Source organism: Anser cygnoides, chromosome 7 (genome assembly GCF_040182565.1).
Source record: "Anser cygnoides isolate HZ-2024a breed goose chromosome 7, Taihu_goose_T2T_genome, whole genome shotgun sequence".
Classification (NCBI taxonomy): Eukaryota; Metazoa; Chordata; class Aves; order Anseriformes; family Anatidae; genus Anser; species Anser cygnoides.
This window is the reverse complement of record NC_089879.1, coordinates 29,156,163-29,177,723: the sequence shown is the minus strand read 5'-3', so window position 1 is coordinate 29,177,723 and position 21,561 is coordinate 29,156,163. Positions and strand designations below refer to the sequence as shown.

The 21,561-nt window shown below is 45.5% G+C and overlaps 2 long non-coding RNA genes across 2 annotated transcripts in view; both read right to left on the bottom strand.

Moving 5' to 3' along the window:
- Positions 1–7,209: 7,209 nt before the first annotated feature.
- LOC106031693 (uncharacterized) lies at positions 7,210–10,880 on the bottom strand. The gene is made up of 3 exons (XR_001204408.3): positions 10,735–10,880; positions 10,126–10,376; positions 7,210–9,635 (listed from the first exon to the last, which is right to left on the bottom strand). It is a non-coding gene; the product is annotated as an uncharacterized lncRNA (long non-coding RNA).
- A 3,214-nt stretch (positions 10,881–14,094) lies between these two features.
- The window catches only part of LOC136791239 (uncharacterized), a 45,417-nt gene continuing 37,950 nt past the window's right edge, over positions 14,095–21,561 (bottom strand). The window contains exon 3 of the long non-coding RNA XR_010832801.1: positions 14,095–14,329. This is a non-coding gene — a long non-coding RNA (uncharacterized lncRNA). The remainder of the gene's footprint in view (positions 14,330–21,561) is intronic.

The window sequence follows — 21,561 nt, the reverse complement described above, 5'->3', positions numbered from 1 at the left end:
GCATGCCCCAGGAATGCAGGAAGTTTGTTTGCTAAGTTTACTTTTCCTCATGGGAGCTTTCCCCATTTGGTCACAGCTTAGAGAGTGAAGGTGCAGAGGACTGAGTCCCAAATGAATGCAAGTCCTGTTTGTCCCATTCTGTGGTTCTGCAGATGCATGCACACATTCATAATTTATCACCCTCCGTATACTATTAGATATATTAATTGTCAATGTATAATAGTGTTGATGATAAGATGTGAGAAGATGCAGGGGTCCACGTGGGCTTGAAACCTCCGTTCTATATTTCTCCATTTGTGAAGATTTCTCTTAAATTATAAATAAATTTTCTTCTAAAATTATACTTCCTGATAAATGCTCATTTTATTTTTCATATTAGCATTGTCTGTACAAAACATTAATATACGAAATATCTGTAAAATGACAAAAGCTATAAAGTGTTTCACAGATGTAAAACTGCTTTAGAACCCCAGCTGAAAAACGTCACTGCTATTTTGCTGTTTTTCTGAAAAGGTATTCCCAAAGCCCTGTTTTTCCTGAAAATAGTTGTTCCTCGCTTTTCCCTACATGTAGTTCCTCCCAGATGGGAACACAAGGATGGACTGGAGAAGCTAACAAAATAGCAATAACATAGCATTTTCTTGAAAACTATGAAAGCAGGTCACAACTGTGCAGTTTAATTAAGGTATTATCTGTTTTGCAGAGGGGGAAAAACCATAATCCATGGAGAATTAACAGGTTTGTTGCCTCCAGTCTTGCCTTCATCCCCATCTCACTGCTCCAGAGACCGTGCTCAGAGGAGATGGGTGCCTAATGAGCAACACAGGAGGACCGCAGCCCTTCTCCAGGAGCCCACAGGCTCCGATAACCACACAACCTCAATAGCAGCAGCACTGTGCATCACCATTGTAACAAAGTACCTCGGGTCAACTGGCCAACACATCTATCACCAGATCTGGGACAGCGGAGCAGGGGGAGAGCCGCAGCCTGCTCCAGCCCGTGACCCAGACGTGCCATATGCTCCGTGTGACAGCACCGGGGAGCCTCTCTGCAGCTGACACACAGCAGACCCAGCACAGCCCTGCCTTTGGAGGACCAGGAGAATAAACTCTTCATTTTTGGCTGCAGACATGTTCCAGGAGTTCAGCAGCATTGGCCTGTGTATCCTCCCAGGCAGGGACCTGGGAAGTGTTCACCTGTGACTAACACAGTGAGGCCGTGCCTGGGGCTTACAGAAATAGACAGCAATAAGCCAGGAAACACAAAGCATGATCTTTACCAAAACCTAAGCAAACAGCCTGTCTGAAAAGAGGTGGAGTAAGGTGGTCCAGCACCCCCCAATGCAGGGCAGACATCTGGCAATGAGATACAGATTACATGAGCAGGGACAGAAGGGACGGCGAAGTCCCAAGTGGATAAAAATAGCGGGTGAAAATTCCACGTTAATCTTGGAGGATAAACACTTTACATCAATGCTTTCAAGCACTAGCTTTAGATATATATTCTTTAAAGTCAGCTACGTGTTTTATAATGGAGATCACTTCGTGACTGCTTTTTTAGCTTTGTTTTTACCATAACCCTATAATTATTAGGCATTTATTCATTTCTACAAAAGATGCCATCAAGGATGTGAAGCAACATATATTGCTAACTGTACACTGAATAAAAACTTGAGATCATTTACATGACTGGCAAGTTTTAAATTCAAATGTTTTAAGCATAAAACAAAGCAAATTAGCATAGAAAGGCAATTTGAGGATATAAGCACTTCTAATTGTTCTTTGTTATAGACCTCTCGGTTACCAGAAGCGCAGCTTTTTATCTTCAACTTTGAGCCCAGCCTGATAAACAAGCTGACAGCAAAAAGCTTTCCTCGGTATTAACCTTTCCTTTAGTACCCTCTGCTGGCCAAAACAAGCACAGACAGGAAAGTCAAAAACCCGACCTCCCGGAATAGAAAAAAGATGCTGAAAAGCCATCCCGACCTTCAGCAGGGATGACCTAATTTGTCACCGGGGAGAAAGCTAACAAGCACACTCAGCCCGAGGTAGGAAAATCAATACAAGGCAATGCATCTCTCAGAGCTTAAGCAGGTTTTCACAGCGCAGGAAGTGACACAAACTCTCCCAGATGCGTCATCAGCCGTATTTGCTTTCCTAGCATTAGCTTTCATTAAAAATAAAATTGGTGCTTAGTCACCTGGAAAGACCGGTGAAAGACTTTGGTGCTTGTCTGCTCCTTCCTCCTCCTGCCCGAGGAGGAAGGCACCCGCATGGCACCATAACCCGACCTGGGGCATGGTCTTGCTCTGGGGGCACGTTTCTGGGAGGGGACGGCACCCTGGCCACCTCCGGGGTCAGGACACCCCTGCCTGGCACATGGGAGACCTGGCAGGCTGCACCTGCTCCAGGTTTTGCAGCAGGGAACAGGAACAGTGGCCCCCACGCATGGCTGAGCAGACCTAATAGTTATCTCTATGCTCTAGTCCAGCACCACACAACCACGATTAAGGTGAACTCTGAGCAATTGTTCTCAGCCTGTGCTCTGCTCCAGGTTGGCTGCTTCTTTCCAAGCCCAAAAAAATGCCTTTATGCAGCTCCTGTTAACCAGTGTCCTCACCTTCAGCTCTCCCTACAAACTGCTAGGAGGACTGCTTTGAGTCACGAGGGAGTCACCAACCAAACGGGGCAGCACAGTTATCAGCTCAGCTCCTGATCCAAGGCTCCAGTTCTCCTCTCCTGCCATTACCATGCCCAGCTCAAAGGGGCAAACGTAAAGACAATGCTGTCCTCTTGCATTCTTTCCTATTTCCTTTTCCTAAAAGCTCTACAGGCTCACAAAAAATAGCAAGGCCACGGGACCCTTGTGTCAAGTAAGGAAAGCCAAGCAAAAATCCCAAATGCAGGTGTGCTCACAGTCTGTCCCCAGGTTAGGATGGGGCATACAAGCCAGACACTCACCATTGTACTATGACAGCTTTCTACTATCAAAAAGCTCTGCCTATGCAGGTGTTATTACATGCAATCCATTTTTCTGTACATCTTCTAGAGAAGGAAAATCAAAACACTTCACCGGGAGTTCCCATCAGCACAGAAGCAGAGGCAGGAAGCAGGGGAAGAGGCAAGCATTACAGGAAGATTTAACACAGAAGTGACCAGCTTTAATACTCCACCATAACCACATTAGGGAAGCGCGTTGCTGCCAAATTGTACACCACAGTTCAAACCACTGCCTGACAGGGCTAAACCATGTCCTCAGAGCTAAAACCCCAAAGATGTGGCTTTGATTCCCTACCTAGTCTTTGAGCTGTGCTGTAAACAGGTCACAGGAGCAGCGTTTTGCAACAGTCATGACCTCAGCGATTGCTGAAGCCCAAAGCAACCACGGAGCCAGCTGGGCTCTGAGGCAGTGTCTTGAGAGGGAGATGCCTTCGCTGGGACCAGCAGGTACCTGGGAGCTGCTCTGCCAGCCAGGAAGAAGCTCCCGCAGGCAGCAAGGTGAAGGCCTTGTCACAGCCTCGGAGATTTATTCTTTTACCCTTTATCCCCAGACTCTGAAAAGCTCCTGACCACCACAGGCAGCTAAAGTGTTGCCTCCCAGATCCAATGTGATCCCTCACAGAAGGATTTCGGTTTTCCCTCTCGCTGTGTCTACACCAGAATTTGGCCAATAAGGGGTATCACAGGGAGGCTGCACTCATCCTTCTCTGGGCCACCTGATCTCCACCTAACAGCAACCCAGCCACTTGAACAGCCCAGGCCACTTGCCAGCTCCAGGTTACATCTGTGCTCTATTCCAGGGTGTTCAGACAAGAAACCAGATTATAATGGAGTAAAAACAGGAGAGGTAGGAAGAAATTTTTCTGTTGTTCATCTGCTTAAAAACCCTGTTTCAGTAACAGGCTTATTGTGAGAGCTTCTGGAGTCCATTTCCAGTTTATTCAGTCCCAGCTTTCCTAATGCATCTCCCAGGTCATTGAGGCCTGGCCATCGCCCCAGGTAAGGGCACAAGCTCTGCCACACGCTCAGCCCTGCATATTCTGGTTGCCTGACATTTCTTAACCTGTCACGCAAACTTTGCTGGGCAATGCAGTGACATTCACACCCTTTCCCAAGTCATTAGTTAATTAGTTAACTCTTAAGTACTCTTACATGGTTTTAAATGATTCTTCCTGTTAGCACGATATAGCATTTATCAAGTCTGTATTTAATTTGCTGTTAGGAAGCGCTGAAATCTGAGAACTCCAAGGAGTTCCTCTTTACCATCAAAAACGCTGGTCCTAGCTTATTGTGTAATTTTATCTGGGTCTTAGCATAAAAAACTTGAAGTACATCATAATTAACCCAGCTTTGTGCTGAAACTTAACTAAAATTTTCTCATCACTTTGTCTTTTAACATGTATGTAAACCGAGACATTGCTTTAATCTATATCTTAGTGCCTTTATAAACTCTTAATAGTGGTGTTGGCAAAAGATTTTTTTCAAGATCACAACCTAAGTACACACATATCCACTGCTCTGCTGGTATACTTGAAATCCAGCAAGTTAGAAGAACATTATTTCTTTTGAAGAAGTCATTATTCAACCAAGTTTATAGAAGGACTTAAATTAATACAACTGCAGCCAAAATGCATGATGGTTGAAGTAAGATTTGAACAACTCAATCTTTTCATCACTCTTGATTTCTCATTTTTAAAGATACATAGAACATACCTAAACTTCAAGCATTGCAGAAAAGCTTTAGGTTTATTTCTTCCTTCCCTTTTGGGGATATTGCAGCAGAGTCCACATCTCAGCTCATAACAGAAACCACAAACGTGGCCAACAAGAGCTGCAAAAACTTTATTACCTATGCCTTCTGCTGGCATAGCCTGCTGAAGCTTTTTTCCCCAGTAAATCTTAATACGAAAATCCCCTCCAGTTAAATAACAACACATCATTTCTTTAAACTGGGCAGGCACAAAGTTTTGCTTCCTTTTCCAGATGTGCTTCTTTGTTTCCACTCTAAAATGCACTGCATCTCATTTCCATGTGCATTACCTGAGGCACAGGGGACGAGAAGGTACCTCCTGGAGGTTACATCCCTGGAGCACTCCCCATACTTTTCCAAGTACAGCTGAAGTCTGAAATAAAGAGCTGGTTTGCTGAGTGCTCAGCAGGCAGCAGCACCTCCTACAGCTCCACGCTTAACTAAATATACAACATCAGGGACTCTTCAGCCTCTTTCATACCTCCAAGAGGCACTTACACAGCCACCCAGTTAGGTGCACAGCACTGGTGAGCCAGACTTCAGTTACCCATCTTCCTGCCAGCACTTGTAATGCCAACCTGAAGTTTACAGACTGGATTCCCATCTCACTGAGTTGATTTGTACAGTGGCTTTGGGGTAATGCAAGCTATATTATCAGATACGGAGAACATGCTGAGTGGCTTGTTAGGGTGGTGACACGCAGGTGCCTCACAAAAGAGCCCACAGAAACAACTCTGGCCAGCACTAGCATGGGCAACAGCACTGGCAGACATTTGATACAACCTAGTTTAGGCTCAGTTCCTATTACTGCTGCTTTATATGAAAACTAAACAGACGCTACCCGTGTTCATTTACAAGCAAGTCACAAATTACTAGCTATCATACACTAAATAAGAGGGGTATTTACAAATTACTGCTCTAGAAACTTGCCTGTTTCCATGGGTATTTGTATGCTCCTCACCACCCTGAAACGCTCAGATGCTATAAACATGAACGACTTGCCTCTCCTACTCCTGGGAGACACGAAGTGTTTCTGGTGAATAGCTGCACTGAGATCAGATTTGCCAAAGATCAGAGGGATAGCGGAGAGCCAAAATATTTTTCATGTCGCAGTTCAGACTCAACTAGAAGGCTTTTCAGCCTACACCAGGGAGAGCAATCTGAAAGACTACACCTTGAGAACTATTCCAGTCAAATAAGGCAGCAAAATTCCATGTCTAGCACAGATAACCTCCTTTTTGGCCCCACTGAGCTAAATTCAGGAACTTTAAGACCAACTTTTCTGACACCAGAAGAGCCAATATTAACAGTACATAGATTTGGACAAGAATATAATCTATTTTAGTCACAAAATCCAGCCTAGAACTGAGGTCCCTTAAACTCTAATCTCTTCCACACATTTCTACAGATAAAAAACAGGACCAATGTTTTCTAGCATTTATTTGAACCTAAGCAGGTGAGAAACAGAAAAGGAGAACAGAGGAAGGAGTTGGAAAAGAATCAAGGAAACGTGAAAAAGAAATACCAATTGAAAAGAAAAGTACAAATGGCACAATACCATGCTTTTTCTTCTTCCATCTGTTTCTCCTTCATCACTTAGTTCCCTTCCAAACCCCATTTCTATTACTCTCTGCTTCATTCCTGGCACTGGCAGGCCTAAGCATTCCTAAATCAAAAGTCAGGCCCTCGCAATTACTTGACTGACTTATAGATCACAGAAATCTTGGAAGCAGCACCCTTGCAGTGTGCCTGCAGGGTTCATTTCTTCACAAAGAGCATGTGCCCATAAGGAGCTTTGAGTAACAGCTCACACACCAAATATTTCTACAGAAAAGAAAGCTTCTTCCTCGCTGGCCTCAGTCTGGTCTCTCACTAAGGAGAGCCATCTAAAGCAGTGTTCTGCAGTTCTGCATTTAAACTCAGTCTGTAAAAGGACCACATGCTTACCTATACAAAGCACTTTACTCTGCTTTCTGATTTTTAAGTTATTTGCTTAGATAATGTTTCTCTGCAACCATATGGACTTTTTGCTTTTTACACAGAAGCTGTAGAAAAAAACTCATGAGAATTAAAGCAAGCCAGAGTTAGCAACACTCTGGCTTTCTTTCAGAAGAAAGATTTCTTTAATTGATATTTAGCTCTGAGGCATGTTGCAAACACTTCGGGCACTGCAGTGTTCCCACAATTCTTCAAAGAGAGCTCATCTGGTATTTGCAATCCACTTTCCATCTCCAAGCCCTGCGACACAGATGGGAACACGAAGGTTAACCTGGATGAGTGGATCAACTGTTCGGTGGATGGCTCAGAAACCCAGTACGGGGATTTGACATGTAAGCAGCAAATCCCTAGAACATTCTGTTAGCATGGGAATCAAATAAATAACCCCTGCTGGGACCCCTAGGTCAACTGAGCACACAGTTTCAGGCCACAGGGTACATTTCTTATACATATATTTGATAATCTCATAACTGGAAGGCTATAAAATTGTCTGGTTGGTGATAAGCTACGCTTAAAGCACATGGCAGCCCAAAGACTCCAGAAGCCAGCCATCCTAAGTGCCAGCAACACAAAGCAAAGAAAAACCACATGGAACAAAAGTTACTTAGCAGCCATGAAACAAGCACGTTATTAGATTTATGAAGGAGACCTGTAATTACCTACAGCAGTTGTGGGAACCGCTACCAGTTACATCTCCAAAAGAGATTTGACTTTACGAGGCATCACTGGAAGGCTCTAATCAATCCTGAATCTGTTTTGCAAGTCAGTTCAAAGAAAAATTTAAGTGTGGAAACAAATACCGTGTCTTTTCCATGGAAAGAAGAGACTATTCTTTATTTCTACCAGCTTCACATTTCCAGCAGATTATCTTTTAAAAAAGCTTTTAAAATACAGCTGCAATCATCAGGCTTGAGAGGTATTACAGAACAGGGAACCATGCAAAGGGATTAACTCCTAATATCATCCAGCTGAACAGCATGAGCTCATCTGGGTTTAACCTTCCGAATCCACTCCATTTGTAGGACCCAAGCAAAACCAATAAATCACTGCTAACAATCAGGCAATTTTTATTTTAAACATTAAGGATAAATGACTTCCCTTGCATCTCCATTAAGGAACCAAATTTTTTCCTGGAGAGGGCATATTTATCCATTCATTGCTGCTACGTTCCCATTAGTGCCAGGCAAATAATTCATAAGGGATCATCTGACACAGCACATCCCTTTGAGCACAGATTGGCCATGAACAGACAATTTTTTCAATTCATTTATTAGCACAGAGCAAGGACCACAGGGCTGGTGGGGCTGTTTGCAGGTGGAGTGCAATTGTCAGCTAGCACAGGGAGCTTGGGGACAGCGTTGCACAGACCACAGTCTCGTGCAGTTCCTTGTCTGGCCCAAAGGAGAACCCTTCCATGAACTGGTCACAGTGTAAAGTGCAGAAGAAAGCCCATCTCCCACTTGTAGTTGGGCTTTTTTATTCATAAACATATTGGAGGAGCTGAAACTGCCCTGGAGACTGGCTCTGAGTAGGGCTGGTGAGAGCAGATAGATGGGAACAGCCCTTGGGTTGCAGCGTGCTCCAGGAGCAAGTGAGAGGTCCCCCCAGGGATCAGTCTGTGTGGATATATTGCCAGAGAGATGGTGGAGTAGGAGGTGAAAGGCAATTGCAGTAGCTCAGGGCACAAGTTTCTTCAGTGAATCTCTAACACGAAAGATTGAGGGATTCAAGAAGGTCGGAGCTGCTCCCCCTCTACCCTTCCTGCAACAAAAGCACTAAAGTGAAATAAGAAATCCAGGCAGCAGGGCTTGGGAAAGCTTTGTGTTTGATAGAGACACAGGACATGACCGCTGGGACATCCAGGAAATCTCTTTGCTCTTCTCCTGTGACCACTGAAAAACCTCTGCCTGTTACCTGTGTCCGCAGTCAGTCTTCATCGCCCACACAGAGTTACACACCAGTTTCAGAAGTGAGGCTGGGATTTCCAGTGAAGCAGTGAGCACCAGTTCTCTGGGCAGTCTCTGGATGCCCACTCCCTGAGGGAGCAGCACAGCCACCCTGGAGGGCACAGGGGGATACAAAGTGCTCTCTTGCCCATCCTACAGGAGTAGGCTGGCCTACCCAGCCAGGAGTGAGGGCAGTCAGCAACACCTCCCCTTCCTCCCAGGTCCATCAGGGTTCAAAGGATGCTGCACAGTTGTTTTTTGGCACACTTATCTAAAGAACACCTGAGTTCTTCTTTCTGTCCTGAGCTGCATACTTGTTTTGGGACCTTTCATGTTCCCTGCCTGCACTTGGCTTTGAAATCATGACTCCCTCAGAAACCAGAGCTGTGTGTGCAGCTCCAGCCTGAGCCATCCAGGACAAACCCTGTCCAAATGACAATTCAAGCTGATTAATCATTTACAGTGTGTGACTTACAGCATAATGCAATTAAGAAGAAACAGGACTCAAAGCTGGATGCACATCAGGGCACAGTAAACAAAGCATTTCTGGCTGCAGGACCGTGCTCCCGTCTCCCTGCACCCAGTGGCATACCCAGCACACCAGCACAGGTGCTGCAGACTGCACCTCCTCTGCAGCTCTCCTCACCACAGGCTTTGTGGGAGCTTCTTTCCAACATTCATCCTTTAATTATAAACCACAGTAGATATAATTATGTAATTTTTACTGATTAAGCCAATTTGATTGTTTGGGATGATTCAAATAAGCCATGTGATGTTAGTTCTCACGAGGGATGAATGCGCAAACACTTGATATGAATATCCATCCTGTGGCATCTGAATTGCAAATATTCATGTGTGATGATGACATTTGCTTGTTTAAAATTGTTTTCTAGAAAAAAGTTGCAAATTTATAGGAGAAATCGTGTAGCTGTCTGAACAAGCCTGAAAGGAAAGAAGGAAGAGAAATGAACTCAGGAGTCTAATCCCTATTCAAAGGTGCTATTATACTCAAAGCTGATATTTGGCACTACTTTCATCCTTTCCACCAAATAACACTGAATAGCTCCATGCAGAAACATTATCCCACTTTAAGAAAGTTTTAAAGGCAACAAGCAAAAGGGGCATCTGCCTTCACTTAAGAGCCAGGATTCTGACCCTTCTCTCCCAATTACACAGTACACACCCAAAATAAGAAGCATACAGCCAACACAGGCAATTTAAAAATAAGATTCAAAAAGTAAAAACAGATAGAGGCTTGTTGAGCACTTCTCAAGTAATTCAAATTCACTTGCAGGATCCCTACTTGCTGTGTTTGTGCAGTCCCTGCAAAATTACTTTCAGATGAGATAATTTGACAAGTTGAATATCAATTTTAACTCCTACTTTGCTTTTGATCATGGCACTGCATCTGCTTTATGGGACTTCACCTTACCTTCAGTTTTCGCTGTTGATCCCACTGGAAATCATGCGTGTCTGAGAGCAAAGGCTGGCTCCTGGCCTTTTAGGAAAAACAGCCTGCCAAGGCCATTGCCCTGCCTGCATCCCTTTTGCCAGCTGTCCGTGCCCCTTGCTGCCCCGACGGGAAACACTAACACAGAGGCCAAGCAGGAGGCTCTTGGTTAGTTCTCCCTCACTGCACGTGCCAAGCTTGAGGTGGCTGGTTGGCTGCCAGTGCAAAGGATGCTGCAGAGTTATAAGATTAGCTTTACCAGCCCCAGCTGCCTCTCCCTGCTGCAGCAGGTGGTTGGACAAACACTGGGACCAGCACCAAGGAGGTGCCGGAAGGCCAAAGAACACAACCTCACTGAGTACAAGAACCCAAACTGGATGCAACAGGCTTACCACCCAGATAGGGCATGGGGATCTCTACTTTATAAGAATTTAGCTCTCGGCCCTAAAGATTATCCCAGGGGCCCTTTAGCACTTCTGCTAATGTCAGAAAGCAGCAAGGACTGGTTGCTCCCTAATGGGCAGGGAAACAGACACAGCAACAGAGCCAGCAGGGCAGGGGGCTCACAAGCCAGGCCCCCTCCCACAGTACCTGAGCAAGGCAGGCCAGATCGAGCAAGCTCATGGTGATGGGTCAGGTCCTAAGCCAAGCCAGGAAGTCAGCCCACAGGGCTAGAGCACCACAATACCACCAGGCACAAGCAGAGACAACCTAGGGACCAACACCATACAACACAGCTCTACATAAAAGTGAAGGCCCAGGGCTGAGCTTAAGTATTGCTCCTGAGCCCATGGGCAGGGGCTGCAGGTGGAGCCCCCAGGTGGGGCTGGGCAAGGCTGCTAAGAGCTACTAGTGCCCTTTGGACCCTGACAGCTAGTGTCGTGATAGCACCCAAGAGAATATGGCACATCAAGCCCTCCTGTACCATGCTAGGCTATGGCGTTTGTACTAGGCTTCAGCGAGAGCATTCTGGTGAGAACAACCTAGCAGCCCACTGACAGGGGTTTCATTAAAGAGAAATTCACCATCAAGAGGCAAGTCAAAGAATTGTCCTGGTATCCCGTGGGCGCAGTGCAGGCTGAGCCACGGAAGGTGCTCTGGGCTCATTACGGTGCATGGTCTAACAGTGCCAGATCCACTGAGGCCACGGGTTGGGTTGGGGGTTGCCAGAACCTGCTCTAGAAACTTCTGGTATATACTCTGAAAGGAAGGAAAACAACTCTGGCTCTATTTCATGGCCCAAAGAGTAAGAACAACTGACAGGAGACCTGTCAGCAACACAATCTCTGGTACAGTAGCACAAGGGTAAAACTGGTGCTCCTTAACCCAGCAAGCAGTGCTGATGTTACCTCAGTGGGACAACCTTAGAATTCTTCTTTGTCCACTACCTCACATCTGTTCTTTGATTTTCATTTCTGCTTAAATAAAAAAGGGATTTATACTGGATTTCCTCATGATTGCAGTTGGTGGGGTCTGACCCAACCACGATTGTAAATATCTAAGTTGTCCAGCAGCTTGAGCTCATCGCAGCTGTTCATTGCTGCAGAGACCCTGCCCAAGGAGTAGTTTCTTTACAAAAGGTGGCAGTCTTGCTGTCCAGCAGAACGACAAGTGAACTCTCCAGATACCTTGTGTGTCCTTGTATAATATGGGCTGTGTTGACTTGAGCTCATTTGAGAATCTCAGAACAGCAGTGATAGAGAGATAATATCAAAACATGCCAAGCTGTCTCAGACACTGGCTTGTCCTTATCTCCTGGTGCAGTGTTATTGTTTTCTACAGTAAAAATTAAGTGAATGTTGATGAAAATTATTGATTGGCAGCACTGCAGATGGATATCCTGTGTTCATCCACAGAGCAGCCCCAGCAAATGAAGACGTGACAAATGTAATGCCAATAGATGCTGCAAGACAGTGACAACTCTTTTCCCATGCCGCCAGGAAGAAACTGCTCTGTATAGCGGTTTCATTTCCACACAGAGTATAAGCAGTACAGTTGCTTAGGTTTTAGTCACTCAATGCAATAAGACTGCATAGCCTCAGTATTTAAAAAGCACTTTCAAAACTATTTAAAGTGTTTATACAAGATCATCCTTTCAGATCTCTCAGGATAAGATTTTCATCCAGTTTGCATGACCCCCTTGTACCCTTTTCCATCCCTGGTGTAGCAGTAGGTTGTACACAGCCTCTCACTGTGCTGGTGAGGCATTTGTATACTCTCCCCATCAAAAGTACCAAACCTGATTATATGAGAGGTACATTGAGGGAGGAGAAGATAGACAGAGGGAGAGAGATCTTTCATCTGGAGAAAAAGACACTGTTTCACAGAGGGCAGTCATAACTCTCAGTCATATTAGTAGATCCCGAAGTTACCCAGAGTTGAAAAGCTCCATTTTCCATTACCAGACATCAGGAAAGTGAGATGCCCTGTAATTTAACCCCTCACACATTTTGTATCCTACTTGAATAGTCTGGATGTTTTGAAAAGTGCTATTAACTCTTCAGAGTGATGCTAAACTACCAGTATTTTGCAGTTTCAACTACTCATTGATTTTTTAATAATATTGTAATTCACCTTGTAGATCAATGCTTCCACTTGTACCTTTATATTCCATTTATACCTTTATCAAATTGCATTCTTCTAGAGAAATTATTTTGTCATAGTTCTTCACAGTATTATAAAAAAATAAATGTAGTGGTGTTATAGGAATGATCAGCCATTATTATCAGCTGTTCTTACCCAGGACAAGTACCCATCTGACTGTCTGCATTTCTGTCTATTACCAAAACTGCCCAGAGGCAGTTTGTCCTGAACTAAATGATGACCTTTCAGCCACTCACTGGGAGCTCTACAAGTCCCAGGAAACAATCAACCACTTCTCTCCTGCTCACTTCAGAATGAGAGAGAAAAAAATGTTGGGAGCCTACAGCCTGAATTTAAGACTTTGTGGTGCAACGTGCACTCAGGCATGCCCAAAATGAGGATCTTACTTGTGATCAGATCAGATTGCTCATCTGAGGTCAGAAAAAAAGACCTAAGAGCTGAGGACCTGTTTGGAAACACAGTAGAGAAATTCAGGATGTCAGTGGAGGTCAGGGAACTGAGGAACTCTCTTTTTTTGGCATCATCTGACTTTTGAATGGTGGCAATGTGGTTTAGCAGTGAACAAATATGGAGAAAAAATGCAAAAACCTAAATGGACACTCCACAACATGCTGATAAGCTGTGCAGTACAAATCTGTCGACCAGCCCACCTCAGATAATAATGCATCTCAGATAACATTGAAAAGTGTTCTGAGACAAACCACAGGTAGGAGTAGATTAACAGATTATCATTCATTTAAGAGTGCATTCATATACTTGTAAATGTCAGTCTTAAGGAAACAGTCTTTCCTTCTGTTTAATCCGCTCTCTTCTGAAAATGAGATCAGTGACTCAACTTCTCCCAGCTAACTCCACACAAAAGTGCACATTCACAGCACATTGGATCCCAGTTAGATCCTCACCCCACCCTGCCCCATTTAGCAATGCAGAAAGGACAAGAGGGTCATGATCTGCAAACAGAACAGTTGATTTAAATGTAGGAGGAGCTGTGTGCTCACATAGTTGAATTCTCAAAACTAATGCATGAGGGAGACAGGCAACCTATGCTCTCATTTATGTCCACTCAGTGAAACAAGTGGCGTCACTAAGTGTGCAAGCTTTCATTCCTGTCTAAAGAGAAGAATTTTTTACCCTCAGTGGAGAGGAGAGCGTGCTTCCCAAAGGCTCCAGGACTGGAGACACAAGAATGAAGAATTCCTCCCTGAACTGCTTAGTGCAGTTGCATATGTTGAATACTATGTACTTATGTTGCATACCATGTATTTCTTCAGGACTGCTTGGATAGAGCTGGTATCTCCATTTAAATTGGAAGTATTGTTATTTCATTCTATTACATTTATTCTTGTTTCTTATTATGATAATGTATCTATCATGCCTAGCATGGTCCTTTCCAGCATTATAAATTCACCTGTTCTTCAGTTTACAAGAGCATTGGGTAGGTAGGACACATAATATAAATTAAATTCCCATTAATAAGGGTTTCCTCTTTTTCATACCTGTGACAGAGAGGCACATGAGTCACGCTGTTGGATATTTTGGCCTTTGGTGCATGGGAGCTCTGCAAGGAGGGCATCTCTTCTTCCTAAAATACAAAGACACAGATGGTAAAGCAAGAATGTAGGCTCAAATCTTTTGAATGACAGGCTGGAGGAGCAGGTACCAAATTTGCCTCTGCAGTGCACCCAGAGCCACCACAGCTTGGGCCTTCTCCCCAGAAAGACTTCTCCTCACTTCAGGACAGAGGGCTACATCTGAGGCTTGTAAACCAACTGGTGAAGTCCTCATCATTGCCCGTCTGTCTCAAAGTCCTACCAGGTGCTGAAGTAAAGGACTACCAGGGTTAAGGCTGAGGTTGAAGATATCACCTCCTGCAAAAAGTAGTATTAAAACATGCTGTCTCAGGACTCTCAAGGTCACATAGTGTCCTAATCTGTGCTGCAGAAACTCTATATACATTACAATGCAATTAAGAAGCTGATATACCATCGCTCACAGGTGCCTGCTGTCTATTACTGATGGACAGAAATAGAGGCAATGTCACTATGCAGCAGTCATCACTCAATTTAAGATGTGCTTGATAGCAAAATTTTCAGGGCAGCACATCCTATCAAATTGCAGCCTAACTTCTTTGCATATGCTTCAGAAATTGGTATTTCAACATAGGGAAAAAATAAGCATTTTCAGCCATGCTATGAATATCATAAGTTATGCTTTTATGTTTCTGTGGAACTATTACTATTATTTCCAGATGGTTATTTCACTGTTTTTCATTTCTGGCACCTATAACAGTTTGTATTTTTGCCAGGGTTTACAAGGATTTCTCAAACTTCTTTCATCTTCCGACACAGGGTTTAGTGAGAAGGCAGAAGTATTGTATTGTCCACTGAACAGAAGGGGCAGACCAAAGACAGACACCTGCCCAGAATGATAGCCTGAGTTAACAGTGGAGATAGAAATAGGGAGAAAACTGGAAACCCCACTACGGTACTAAATGTTCTTCACAGGGAAATGTCATCTTCACAGATTTTGTTGCAGGGAGCCGTGGGCAGGACTGCCTGAGGCTATGTTTTCATGTGTGTGTGTCTGTCTGTCTGTTTGTGTGTCTGTGTGTGTCTGTGTCTGTGTGTGTCTGTGTGTGTGTTTACAGGGCCCACCCAAAGCACAGTCAACTCAATGCAGTCTCCCAGTGATGGGTATGAACTGAAATGAACGGGGATGGGAACACATAGAAAGAATGGGAAAGTGGAAGAACAAGATAAGTCTCAAAGGGAATGCAACCAACATAGTATCAGATGTCCTCTGTTTTGACCAGCTAATGGTATGCTATCCCAGTTTTCATACCCAGTTGCCCATGGAAGCAAAAGGCTGGGGAGGCCATCAAGGTGAAAGCAGGCTTTTTCTCCTCTAAATAAGTAAAAGAAAACAGCAACAAAAGCCAAACAGATTTTTATTAGACAGAGGTCTGTAAGAGGACCTTAAAAGCATGCACAGCTTGAAGCCTTTGTATCTGAGTATTATCTGAGTATTTAAAAACTGATATGTATTGCTGTTTGTGTAATAAAATGAGGGCACTTCCCTCACTAGCGCTTGGTCTGCATCAGCAAAAAGAACCTGACAACAGCTGAGCTCTGGATCTGCAGCAGCTCGGCCAATGTTGGTGACTTTACACAGAAGAGGTTTATCCCCTACTTTCAGAGAAGGCTCTTAGCACATCCCACAAGCCACATTTCACGTTCGACCTATCCTAGCGGGCTGGATATCTATCTGCCACTCTTTCCTACCAGCTTCCACTCTTTTCCCTCCCTGTTTAACGGGAAGGAATGTGGACGTGCCAGCAGGCTGCAGGCCACGAGCTGGCAGGGGTGGTCGGGGAGGGAAGCTAAGATTTCTGAGCCACTCTTTGCCATCAAAAACCTCTTTGCAGTATGGTCTACAGTGGGGGAGCTCAGATGGCACAGGTTTTTCACCAAGTTATCACAGCAATCTCCCTTTCTGAGCATTAATATCATCTGCACCTGTGCTTTCCCTGCATAGCTTTTGGGCACTTCTGGCCAAGAAGAACAAAGCTGCTCCTCAGGGTCAAGTTCAGCCTCTGTGAAAGTGCTCAGCCTGCTCCTCCGGTGTGGGGCCGCATGAAGCGACGATGCTGTGAGCAGTGTGCTTGTGATCACCCAGCGTGCAAGTCTGGCACCTCTCCACTGCACCGCAGTATGTCCTGGGGACGTTATGTCCCTCAGGCTTTCCAAATAATGAAGGTCACTGCAGTCTCAGATCCTCCTGTGGGAGCTGCCAACGTGGAAAGGAGTTTTTTGAGGAGTGGAAAGTCTAAGGGAAGTCTTTTATGTTGAAATTTAATAGGTAGATACTCCCAAAGCAGCTTGGAGAAATGGTCACACACATTTCATTTTAATAAGTGGAAAATATGTGGTCAGACTGACAGATTTGTCAGCCTCTTTTGGGCATTAAACCGCTATGTAGAAATGATGAAATTGTGTGGCATTTCTATCTCAAAGGTAAGGGGCCCACCTCTTACTAAGCTGTGCTGTTTGTGGTATTCATTTTTTAATTGGCTTTTTTAACTGTGCAATTACAAGTGCGTTCTTAGCACCTTTCCAAGCCAGCATGAGTTCTCTGGGCCAAAGGCTCAACTTTGTAACTGCTTACCCTGGGCATAACTTCACGGGGAGAAGCCTTGTTACTTGTTCAGGAGCAGTGCTTGCAGACTGGGGCCCTCAAGCATTTTCACTGTTGTTCTGAAGGGAGGAAAAAAGAATTCACTCCAGAAAGGTGTGACATCCATGTTTTGAAATCAAAACAAAATAAAACAAAACAGGAGAAAAAAAAAAATTGGAAAAGCCATTGTTGGCTTGCTTGCAAGAGCACAATAAAGCTAACTCAATCATCTGCTCTAAAGTCCAGAGAGCTCTTGTGTGGGCTTATGAAGACCAGGAATAAAGCCAACTTGGCTCAAACAATGTCTCATTTGTTGACCACTTAAACTGCTGACTTTCCTTAGCTGGCTGTTATATTTCACATTTTCATATGAGTGCAACGTGCGCTCCCCAGTTCAGCTTCCTTCTATGTCTGGATCAGATTGGCATGTTGGAGTGTGAGGGTGAATTTCATTTCCTTGTGGTCTTATAGTTGAAATATGATGGTTGAGAGACATTATTCCTTTGAATGCATTTTTTCTGACAACCTGCTTTATATTTCTAAGTAGATCCTTTGAGGAAATTCTACTTTCCTTCCCTCCTTTCTCCCCCAACTCTTTTAGCTCCTCTCTCTGAGCCAAGGCTTTTTCCCTCCCTCGGATAATAAGTCAGGTGCATACCGCAGCGAAACAACATTTTAATCAATTAACGGTAATCCCTTGCTGACAGCAGTGCAATCAGTCAGCTAGTATGATAAAGACACTCATCACAGGCGATTATGAGGAGATTAATTCCTTTAGGAATTGACTGTTGCTTCCCTGACAATAGCTCTGGGAGCAGTTTTGTTTAGAAAGGTGTCTTCCCAGCGCAGGCACTTACCAATGTTTGCTTTCCCAGCAGTTCCTTGTCCCTTGTTCAAAGTTCCCATTCCCTGATTCTTCCCCCATGAAAAGGGGATTTATTAGCATAGATCAGAAATATAAATCTGGGTTACCATATGTCAGACAAACAAACTCATCCCAGGAGCAAGGTGAGGGCAGAACATGTTTTTATTCTTTGGCCTACGCAGTACGAGGTTGCAGAGGCTAACAAAACAGGTAACAAGTTCGTGCACGTTGCTCCAGCCAAGAAAATCTGGGAAACCCACATCATAAAAATGGAAATAGGAGAGGCACTCCCCCAGCTGCCAGGGCCCAGCCTGTGGAGGCGCTGACCTGGAGCTAAAATGGTGTGGCTCTTCCCTCTCCCTCCCGGCCTGACCCCCCGGATCGCTATTCACCAGCTCACCCCCACGCTCTCCGGACACGCTCGTGTCTCTCCCCCAGCACTGCTGTCTGTGTCGCTGCCCTGCCATCTGGAGCTGCAGCCCCATCGCTCTGCGCCTCACTGCGTTTGGAGAGAAAGGCAGTCGGTGTGGGGAAGAGACATTTCCTGACCCTGCCTTGTGGCTCCTCCAAGCACGGCGTCTGCTGTGAGAATTAAATGCCTCCTGCCTCCTCTGCTCCGTTTTGTCTCCAAAGACAATTCTTTTTCCCTTGCTGAAGGGTCAGACGTGGCCCCCACTTCCCTCCTCGCTCGAGCTGTGTGTAACACAACAGCCAGAAAGTGAGGGCCCACAGCCCGGGGGAGAACCAGCGCTCAGACATGAACAGCCTGCGCATGAAGGTTCAGGGCAGGGCTTGTCAAAGCCTAATGCTTCTGCCTCTTGTCGCACAGGTAGGCTGTGCTGATGGAAGGCCTGTTTTATGGCTAGTGAGATCCAGCCACAAGCGTTTCTAATCATCGCTCAAGGGAAGTACCAGAAGATGTGAACTGACACACAATCCAGATGCACATACAGATGCCAAGGCTCTGGCAATGTTACGACAACTTTTTCTTAATACAGTCCTGATACTAAACACCAATTAAAATCAAGTCTGACCCAAGACCAGAGAAATTTCATGTAGGGAAAGAACAATAGAGCATTAAGTGAAACCCACAGAACCTCATGGATAGAGGAGGAAAGCTCAGGGATTTCTGATGACAACCTGCTCTTGAGACCTTTGGGGAGGCTTCGGCCTGAAAAGTTTTGGCACCACTGGAATCCCCAAAAGTTCCTCAGATACAGGAGCAAGAAGCCAGGGAGGGCACATCACGGCACGAAGGGTGGCTTGATGCCCGCCCAGCGAGCCAGCCTGGGGCTGGCCTGGCCACCCCATTTCCCTGGTAAGGGACTACTGCAGCGATCCGTGGGACAGCTGGAAGCCAAGGGCAACGGGTTACCCTAAGTAAGTGCTGAGGCCTTTCCAAAGCATCTCATCAGGGGGAAGAGGGACTTGAGATACGGGGAGGCAAATCGCCATGCTGCCAGCCCTGTGTCCCAGCAAGAGCCGAGGGGCTGCCTGCGAGCAGGGCTGGCAGTGCGGGCCAGTGCCTACGGGACCAGCTTCTCAGGCTGCTCCCGCTCGGAGCAGCGCCCTGGGAGGCTGTGTGCCAGCAGGGAGGGCTAACAAGGTGGTGAAATTTCATTTCACGCCGAAATCTAGAGACGAGGCTCGGCAAGAAATGGCCACTGGCCAAGTGGTGAAATAAATGAGGCCAGTGTCAGGAATAAATCCAAAATGCTGGAAAACACCGGAGCTAATCTAACGTCAGAAACAGTATTTTAGGGCAGACTGACACGTAAGCAGCAGTGTCAGTGAAGGGAGAATATTGAATTAGTCCCACATGAGCTTGTGGCTGTGCTTTCTTTGCACACATTTGCATCTGATTCAGCGCAATCAAAGTCCTGTAAGCATCATGTAAATGGTGGGATTTCCCCGGATCTTCTGCACTTCTGTCTTTGCGGTGCCATCACTGCTTCTTGCTCCTGTCGTAGGACTCATCAGAGGCCCCTCCAGGAGTCCAGGAGTTTGCCCATGGAGACTCCATGGGGCACCTGAATACAGCAGGCACACAGAAGGGGCAAGTTCTCTTATCTCTGTCCCAGATACCTCATGTAATCAGAATGAATGTGCCATTGGAGCTGCCTTAGATTTCCCTAGTTCCCTCTCATGCTGCAGAAACCTCAAGGAGTGATTTGGTAGAGTCACAGCAGGGTGAGTGAGCCTGACTCATGCTTCCTTGGGTACGGAGATGAAGCCACTGGGTTCTGAAGTCAGAGCAGGGTCACGGTGTCTACCCAGACCATGCCTGGACTCTAATGGGTAACCTGCAAGCTGCAGAGCAAGGGGGCCACTCATCAGCCAGAGGAAAGTGGGAGGAAGTGCAAGGAAAATGAGCTGAGATGATTGCAAAGGAAACCCCTCTGCCAGCCACGGGCTGAGCAGTGCTCAGTCGCTGCTGTCAGAAACTGCCTGGCGGTGTAGATGTGGATGTTACACCAGAGCCCGCATAGAAGCAGAGTGATTCATTCCATTTCATTATGAAATGATACCAAGCACCATAAAGTGTCAGCTTTCAAGTTCATAATTTATAAATTAAGCGTAAATAGCCCATATTCTGAGCTCCTCTCCAGCCACTCATTTATCTTTCCCCTGTGAAAAATTAATGAGTCCATAAAATAGCTTGTAAATTTAGAGCAGTCATGTTTAAAAAAAAAAAATCAACAGTGCAACTTTCCTGGAGACTCTGAAGCATTAGCTGGCTCCAGCCACTGCTCTTAATCACTGGTCTTAGGTGTGCTACCGTGCTACAGCAAAGAGCTAGGACTCCTGCTGCAGACCAGTGCCAGAGACAAGATAAAGCACTCCGTGGTTATTAGGCAGCCCTAGTACAGGAATCCCTGCTTTCAGCAGCCTGGCAGACCACTTCCTACAGGGGCTGTTGAGGACTTAACATCTTACCCAAGATGTCAGGAGAAGAATTAGCAAGACAATTTTTATAATCAACTTTTCTAAGTGGAAAATTCACCCCAGGCAAAACTTCTGGCCTGTGGGAAGGAAAACGAAGAGAGCCAGCTCCGCCAGCTCTGCATTTCCACTAAGAGAATTCCCTGCGGAGCCCTTCTGCTAGTTTGTGGCCTTTTAGGCTTGCCTCTGGACAAAAAGCTGTGTTGGCTTTACAAGACCCTCTGCAACTTTGCAAGGACCTGTATTCCTGCCTGGTGTGCGCATTTATCGATCCCACGTAAAGATCAGAGAGGGACAGCAGGCGATCAGAGGGGTGGAGGAGACTGCTGGGCTGAAGGACAGGCTGAGGAGGCACGATGCTCGAGGGGCTGGAGCTGTGAAGGAGCCCACAGCAGAGGAGTGCAGAGACAGTCAATAGGCTGGTCTGGAGGGCACTCACATGGGTACAAATGTGGCTTTCCATGCCCAGTCTACCTCCATTCTCTTCTGCCATCTCTGGGGACTTCACTCAACACCAGACAAAAGTCCACAAAGCCTACTAAAAGCCAAAGACATTCCTGCACAAGAACTCCAAATTCATGCTTGCTGCTCTGTGCTGGGGCAGGGATGCTAGAAGAGGAGACAGGACTTCGTGGCTGCTGCAGCAAGCTAAGTCACAGTAAGGGCTGTTATGTGTCACAAGGGAGGGTGATAGCAAGAGATGAAGGATGAAATGGCTGGAGGATGAGCTCCATGATTTTCTATTCATTTTTTATACTTATGCTTCACATTTGGAGGGATTTGCTCAATGAAGATTTTTTGCTAAAAAAATATTTCACAAAAATGAACTCTTT